Raw genomic sequence first — 8,718 nt, 5'->3', positions numbered from 1 at the left:
CCCTGGATGCAGAGGAGCTTCCCCCGCAAGCTTCCCCAGCTTGCGCGGTGTTTGTGGTGGTAGAAGAACACACCTCCAGGAGATGATCCGATTGAAGGGCTTGTAGTTTCTTTCGGCTCCTATTTTCTATCTTAATGAGAGAAAGATTGTGCTATTTGCATGGTTGTACATAAATGGAAGTCTGGCTTAGTTTTTCACAATTTCTGTTCTCTGTCTCCTTACTTTTCCCTCACTTGAGAAGGGTGGAGGGGTGAGGAAGGGGAGTGACGGCAAGGTGAACTCTGGAATCTTCCAAGCTGGGGAGTTCTTGGAGCCCCAGAGTCGTGGAATCGTGGTGCTGGCAAGCAAGAGCTCTCGGGCTGAGCTGAGGCAGCTGAGGCCCTGGGAGAGGTCCAGACCTGCGCAAGGTAGCCCCAAGGTCAGTGACAGGTTGGAACCAGAATGTACCTACTCTCCTGGTCTCACACCAACACGTTTTGCCGAGTCACTTGCCGGCCAGAATGCGGTCAGTTTAGAAAATGCAGACAAGAAGAGAGGATGGGACAGTGGACAGGGACAGGGAGGTGCTGACCTTGCTCTTTGAAAGCTCTAGTGGGGAGTTGATTGTCTTCGTCTGACGTCAGCTCCCGGGCAAATAATGGCCATGGTAAGCAAATATTATGAGAGTAAATGTGTCAACACGGAGCTAGTGGCAGTTTCGGTGTCAGAAACAGGCCGAGGACTCCAGGTTCTAACAGACCAGGCCCCTGACGCTGCCTTTAACCACGTGCTGGGGCGGCAGGACCTGCCGGCTGCCGTGCGGTGGCGGGGGATGGGGGGGTGGGGAGAGGGGGGGCGGAGGTGGGTGCTGCTGGGAGGGTTCAGAGAAAACTGGGAGACGGGGCTGGCCCAGGGCTTACGGGAGAATGCATGTCCCGGGATGCAGGATGGAAAGAGCGCTGTCGAGTACTGAGTCCCCGGGACTTACTGAGCACTATATAGGGATTCTCACTTAATATCCCCAGCAATGCCTAAGGGACAGGCATTGTTGTCCTCATTTTGTAGATGAGGATGCCAAGACTCAGAGAGATGAGAGATGAGTGGGGGAGCAGGGATTTGATCCCAGGCTGTCTACCACAGTGTGTTTCAAGATCTGGGTTAGGGACCTCTCTTTATCAGAATCATCAGGAACACTTGTCAAAAAGGAGATACCCAAGCCTCACCCCAGATCTACTGAATTAGAACCTTAGGGTGGGCCTGGGAGTGATACTTTCAACAAGCTCCCAGGGAGGAGAGGAGGTCTATGCTGCTAAGACCTGGGAATAATTGCTCAATAACAGGAGTCCGCCAACTTTTTCTGTCAATGAATAGATAGTAAATATTTAAGACCTTGCAGGTCTTACAGTCTCCGTCGCAACTATTCAACTCTGTGGTTGTAGTGTAAAAGGAGCCACAACCAATCTACACGTGAAGCATCGTGACTGTGTTCCAATAAAACTTTATTTACAAAAACAAGTAGTGGGCCAGATTTGGCCCATGGTAGTCTGCTGCCCCTTGCTTAGCCTGCAGCATGCAAAGAACCCTCATAGCCCGTCTCTCTTGTTGTCTCCCCAACCCCATGAGGAGGATATGGTTACCTCCATTCTGCAGATGAGAAGACTGGGGTCTGGTAAGGTTAGACATCCATGGTCCCACAGGGAGTGCATGGCAGAACTGGGATTAGAACCAGCCCTCCTGATTCCCAGTCCAGTAGCACTGAGAAGCATGCGGCCTGATACGAATGCGTGGGCCGGAGGGATTGTGATTACTTAATGAAAGCAGCCACCATCCACTGAGCACTTACCATGTGCCAGGCAGTCATTAGCTCATATAAGCTGCTACCCAGATGTTGAATGTCACTGTACCAGTCACATGCGGCTGTCACAACCTCCCTGGGAGGTAGGAAGGCATCTGCAGTGTGTCAAAACCAGCTTATCTCAAGTGTCCCGTACACCTGACATGCCACAGCTGGGCAATGGAAAGGTGGAAGCTGCTGACAAGACATATTTGCGTTTCTGTTCTTGAGTGTGCGCGTGCGCATGCACACACACACAAACATGTGCACGCACACACACACTCTACTCTCAAACAAACATCAAACAGACATGTGGTCAGCTCAGTGAGCTCCTTGTTGCAGGTAGGAGAACACAAAATCCAAGGTCTGCAAATGACTCCTCTGTTTTGACATGTCCCCAACTGAGATCAGGAACCAGAAAACTGCCTGGTTTGGGGGAAAGAATCGTAGGCTTCCAGTTGGTCTAGATTCTACACCACACTCTGCCCCTGGTCTCCGGGTGACCTTAGATGCCCCTTTCCTCATTTATAAATGAGTGTCACTTCCTAATTCATAAAATGGGTGGGAAATAGGTTTCTTCCATTGTTTAAGTCATTCATTCACTCACAATGCATGAAGCACCTACTATGTACCAAGCACAGTTAGATCTTTTTTTTTTCCCTCAGGGTCATGCCCACGACCCTGAGATCAAGACCTGAACTGAGATCAAAAGTCAGATGCTCAACTGACTGGGCCACTCAGGATCCCCTAAATAATTTTAATTTGAAATTCCAAAGATTTGAGATTCAATCCTTCCTACTCCTGAATAGGAGTTAGTATATAAATGATAGGTCCTTTGGTTCAAGAATGCCTTGGGCTAGGATTTCTCTCTAAGTAGAAAGTTTATCTCTCTCCTCTGCATAAAATAGGTTTTAGCAAGATGTAGAGCCAGCTCCATCCACCAATCCATCCACCAATCCATCCATCATCCATCTAACCATCCATCCATCCATGCATCTATCCATCCATCCATCTGTCCGTCTGTCCATCCATCCACCCATCCATATATCTCTATCAATCCGTTTATCCATCCAAGTATTTGCTGAGCACTTACCATGTGCCTGGTTTGGCCCTGTGTCAGCTATCTCCCCTCCCCCAGGAAATCCTTGCTGGTGCTCACGGCAACCTGGGGTTTGAGGCAAAGGTGATAGAAAGCCCAGATTCTAGGTAGCAATAATTCTCCATGCTTGGAATCCAGGGAGTTTCTGGGACGCCTTTAGGCACTTTGAGAAAAGATAAGGCCAGAGACTGAGCTCCTCAGGCTGCACACCCCTCCCCGTGTGGATGTAGCCCCTTCTCATTCTGTGCTGACCTCCCTCCCTCTGAGAACACCTAAGTCCCCAGCGCTGGGCCAGTGTGAATAAGAATAACCCTACATGGGGTGCCTGGGTGGCTCAGTCGTTAAGCGTCTGCCTTCGGCTCAGGTCATGATCCCAGGGTCCTGGGATCGAGCCCCACATCGGGCTCCCTGCTCGGCAGGAAGCCTGCTTCTCCCTCTCCCACTCCTCCTGCTCATGTTCCCTCTCTCGCTGTCTCTCCCTCTGTCAAATAAATAAATAAAATCTTAAAAAAAAAAAAAAAGAATAACCCTATATGAATGGGTAAACAGAAGGTGGTATATCCATTCAATGGAATAGTATTCCACCATGAAAAGGAACAAAGTATTGACACATGATACTATACAGATGAGCCTTGAACACATCCTGAGTGAAAGAAGCCAGATGCAACAGACCACATATTACAAGATTCCATTTACGTGAATCCTCCAGAAGAGGCCAATCCATAGAGATAGAAAGTGGATTAGTCGTTGCCAGGCACTGTTAGAGTATAAAGTTTCTTTTGGGGGTGATGAGATTTTCTGGAATTTGTAGTGATGGTCAACCTTGTGAATATAATAATATGCCAAGGAACATATACTTTAAGAGGGGGGAATTTTATGGTATATGAGTTAATTTATTAACTTAAAAATATGTAAAAGTTGTTAGAAAACATAAAACAAAATTCCCCCTCGCTATCACATATGCTCCTCCTGACTTCTGGTGCTGGAGCCGCCAGGGCAGGTTGCAAGAATACTGTTTTTCAGCTGAGAAACTGGGAGCTCAGGGAGGGCGAAGGGCCTGTCAAGACTGCGTTGCTGATTAGTAGCAGAGGGATGACGAGAAGCAGAGTGGGACTCCTGGTCAAGCGCTCTTTCCTTCACATCATGCTGCCTGAGGAGTAGCCAGTTGCCTCATGAGCCAAACTCCCCGCTCTGTCCACACTTGCAGCTTTAATACAGGAGTGTCTGCAGGCAGGGGCCGTGCTGGAAAAGGCTGTGGCAACAGCTGATGGCTGCCATTTAAGGAGCATTACTTGGTGCTGGGCACGGGGGGACCGTGTGTGTTTATTTCATTGTCAAAGACCCCTGTTATGAACCTTTGCGGTTACCTCCAAATCCCCCTCTCATGAGCACCCAGATAATTCCTGGGGAATTGCTAGGTGGTCACGCTATCCTCTATGGAACCCAAAGAAATGGGGCATTGACCTAAAACACAGGTTAGGCTATGAATATTGAGCAAGTGATGTGACGGCCCAGGGACCACTGGAGTCCTGGTCATCCTCATAGCTACTGTGGCCTGCATCTGGGCTGCTCCCACTTGCTCTGGTCTCTGTTGCCCTGCCCTTCATCGTACCTTGCTTTCTATCCACTTTCTGTGTGTGGTGTTTGTCAGCCAGAGGTCTGTGGGCTCCTAATATGCTTCCAGTAAATTCACTTGTGCACTCATGAGAGACAGAGTCAGGTTCTGTTGCTTGCAATCATTTGCTCTGACCAATGTGTCCCTATGAGATAGATACTATTATCTTGCCATTTTACAGATGAGGAAACCGAGGTTCAGAAAAGTGAAGTGACTTGTTCAGGGACCCCCAGATAATGAACGGCAAAGCCAAGATTTAAATCCAGGTCTGTCTGAGTCTCGAGCCTAACCTCTCAACCTCTATAAGAACGAAGGGACAGCAAACCTTTTTTGTAAGCCAGACACCAAGCTGGATATATCCTTTCAAAAGCTTGATGAGAGGAAGATTATCCCTATTTTAGAGATACGAAAACTGATGCTCAGGGAGATGAGGTAGCCGATTTATAAGTCCCAGAGCTGAGATTAAAACTGAGGTTTGCTTGACTGCAAAGCGTGTGCTAATACGCAGAGGTGGGAGCTGAGACTCCGATGGCGGGTCTCCCTCTTCCCAGTTGGCCGCTCTTGGCCCCATCAGCACCTCCCTGCCCAGGGAGGGGTAGAACCTGGACTCAAGCCATTAACACATGAGCTTCAGGGTTGGGGCAGCCCCTGCTAGGAATCCTGCCCCACAGACCAGGTCCCCCATAAATCAGGGGCTGAGGAAGCCACACAGTGGTACATACTTACCGTTGCCTTAAAAAAGGTTCACTTGGTATATTTTATTTGTGAAAAGGCTGTAAATGTCCAGGCCCCATTGCTTCTGACCAGTCCGGCAGAGATGTAAGGATGCTCTGTCCTCGGGGAGCTGGGGCCCAACCTGGCACCCCCAGGGCCCTTCTTTGCGTCTGTCACAGGCCATAGGTCAAGATGCGGTGTTTGCTTGGGCCTTAGTGGCCTGCAGGTAGGACTCCAGGAAGGACCCGTGGGGCAGGCTTGGAGGAGAGAGGCATGGGGCCAGGGCAGTGGAGGGAAGGGGCCCTAGGCCCTATTCTTCCATCAGCTCCAGAACGGGCCTTAGCCCAAATCCCAGGGCCATTCCCAGACCGTCTTGAATTCAGACTGGACATCAGCACCCACCTCAAAACCCTGTTCCATCCTCATCAGGGCCCTAGCGCTAAGCACCTCTGTAACTGTCCTCACCCCAGCCCTGTCCACAGTTCAACCTGACGTCAACTCTATCTCAAGCTCAGCTCAAGTACAGCCAACTCCAGGCCTAACCTCAGATGCATTGCGGCTACCGTCCAGTCCAAAAACTCAACCCTAACCAGGCCTGAATCTGCTCCCAGCTCTAACCCCAGCCCCAGCTCGCCTAAGCCCCAAGGCCAGCCAGCGGTCTGCTCTGCTCAAGGGCAGAAAGGTCAACAGATGGCTTTCCTTTGCCTCAGGGTCTGAAACAAATATTTATTAAATACCTTCCATATGCCAGGCCTTCTAGGTGCTGGGGACACATCTGTGAGCAGGAGCGTTGCCTTGGGCAGAGGGGAAAGATTCCTCCTCCTCCTAGCTTCCCTCCTCCTCTCGTCCCCACCCCCTCCCCAGCCTCCCTCCTCTCCCCCAGCCTCTATCCTTCCAATTGCAGCCTCCTTCCTCTCCCTAGCTTCCCTCTTCCTGTAGCCTCCCAGCTTTGAGACCTCGCCTTACCCTCCACCCCCATCTGTTCTCTGTCCTTCTCCTCCAGAGCCCAGAGGCTCTGGTTACACTTCTGGACAGCCATTTTCTCCCGGTGTGATTTGGACAGGTCTCCTCCCTTCTGAGCCTCGAATAAGCTTCATAATGGACAGTGAGATAGGGACGCTGGTAAAGGAGGTTAAGGCCCTGCCCACTCCTATCCAAGGAGAGATCGCAGCCTGACTCAGGGCACAGGCTTGGGGTCCAAGTGCTGGTTGCCAAGGGATCTCTCTGACTCTCCATCTCCTTAATGCAAAGAGGGGATGCTGCCCTGCCTCAAAGTGTGCCGGATATGAAAGCCCTTCATTAAAAGAATGGCACCAGGCAGGTGCTCGTTGTTAATAACGCGGACCATTTATGTCGAAAGTCCAGGACTCAGCATTTAGCAGGGAACCCGTAGTTACCCACTAATTACTAGTAGTTAGTTACGTGCTAACTCTGCAATGACTTTAAGGGGTTTATGATCCTCACCAAATTGGAAAAGCAGTGAAATTTGAGTTGGATTTATTCCTACCATCTTAAAACAAAACAAAATACCTGGCGGCTAATAAACTATTCATTCGAAGGGTCTCATGTGTAATCGGAAGTCGAAGAGGTTGTGTGTAACTGGGGGAAGATGCAGAGATACTGGTGGTGATGAGTAAGTGCTCGTAATTGCCAAGTGTTTAATTTCATCGAGCCCTTGTCATCTGCCAGAAACATTTCAGGCCTTTGCCGCCTTCTTCATCCTCACATCACGAGGGGGAAAATGTCCCTATGTAACGAACCAGGCAGGCGAGGCTCAGAAAGGTGAGGTGACTTGTCCCTTCTTAGGTGGAGGGTCCAGGATGGGAGCCCAAGCAGCCTGGCTGCGGAACTCGGGCTCTTCCCCACCATGCTCTCTGATGCTGTGCTGAGAACTTTGCCTACATTATCTCACTTGGTCTCCTGATAATTCTGCTAGACTAGGATGGTAGTGCTCACTCCAGTCTGCACGTGTGGAGCTGGGGCTACGTGGCTGGCCCGTGTAGGGCATAGTGTTTGTGTCATGTCATCCAAATGCTTGCGATACACCCCAGTTTTATAGACAAGGAAGGAGGAGCTCAATTCAAATCAACCTCAGAATAGTGTTTAAGCTCCTCAGCCCAGCATTTGAAGCTTAGGAGGCCCCTTGGGGCCTGGTCCCTGCTTTGTCCATGACCTGATCAGCTGCCTTGTCTGCCTACCCAACTTTTCAGCACTGTTTGCTGTTCTCCGAGAACATCCTGGTGTGGTATGCTTCTGAGCCTTTGCAAACCCTGTTCCCACCACCTGGCATGCCCAGTCCCTCTATGCTGCCTGATGCCTGCTTGTCCTTTAAGTCTTAACTGGAATATCACCTCCCCCAGAAAGCCCTCTCTGATTGCTTATGACTGGCTGGATGCCTCTGTTGTGTTCTGCCATAGACCTCTGCCCATCCCCCCAGTACACTTTGTTGTAATCATGTCTTTGCTGGTCTATCTTTCCTACTGCACAGGGAGCACCGTGAAGGCAGGGGCCTGTTTGTCATGTTCACTATTGTCTCCCTAGTTTCCAGACCAGCACCTGGCTCCAGGAAATGTTCAGTCAATACTGAGTCTTAAACAAATAAAATGTGTCAAAGTCGACAAAACAGCTAAGTTCATTCAATGTTTACTCAGTGACAAGTGTTCTACATGTATACCGTTTCATTTAATGCTCTCATTTAAGGTTTGGACAACCACCTTGGGAGGCAGAGACTCTCCCTATCTCCATTTTAAAGATGGGAAACTGAGGCACAGAGAGGTTAATTCTTTGCCCAAGATCACACAGCTAATACTGGGTGACGCTGGGACTCAAACCCAGGAAGCCCTACTCCAGGGTCCCTGCACTATCGTGCTTCTAAGATACCTAAAAGGTAGTCACAAGACTTGGAAAAGAGTAAACTCACATTATAGCGATCAAGATATAAGTATAGTTGCTTGTTCAAATGAGCGAGTGATTTTAGAAAAAGTGATCTAGGGGCTGCTGGGTGGTTCAGTCGGTTAATCATCTGACTCTTGATTTCAGCTTTGGTCATGATCTCAGGGTTGTGAGATCAAGCCCTGCGTCGGGCTCCAAGCCTAGCGTGGAGCCTGCTTAAGATTCTTTCTCTCCCTCTGCCCCTCCCCTCTTAAAAAAGAAGAAGAAAAAGTGAGATAAAATAAAAATCCTTAAAATGCTCAAAGGTAGACAATCAGGGGGGAAGTCTCCCTAAAAGTTTAGCAAGATGTACATCCCCCAATATGAAACGTTGTTTGAAATGGGGAGCGGGTAGTGCTGCGGGTAAACGGGCCTCAGGTGATGCTCCAGAATGTTCCCTGGCAAGGAGACAACAGGACAGCTCCTGGCAGGTGGGTGTATACTCACCTTGTTTCCAGCTACCTCTTGTCCCCTCTCCTCCACCCTGACTGGCCCCAGCTGGGCCGCGGGATGCATGGGCAGCATGGTCAGGGGCGGGGACACCCA

The sequence above is a fragment of the Leptonychotes weddellii genome, chromosome 4, assembly GCF_054177405.1.
Source record: "Leptonychotes weddellii isolate Sample4059 chromosome 4, ASM5417740v2, whole genome shotgun sequence".
NCBI lineage: Eukaryota > Metazoa > Chordata > Mammalia > Carnivora > Phocidae > Leptonychotes > Leptonychotes weddellii.
Note: the sequence above shows the minus strand (reverse complement) of the source record.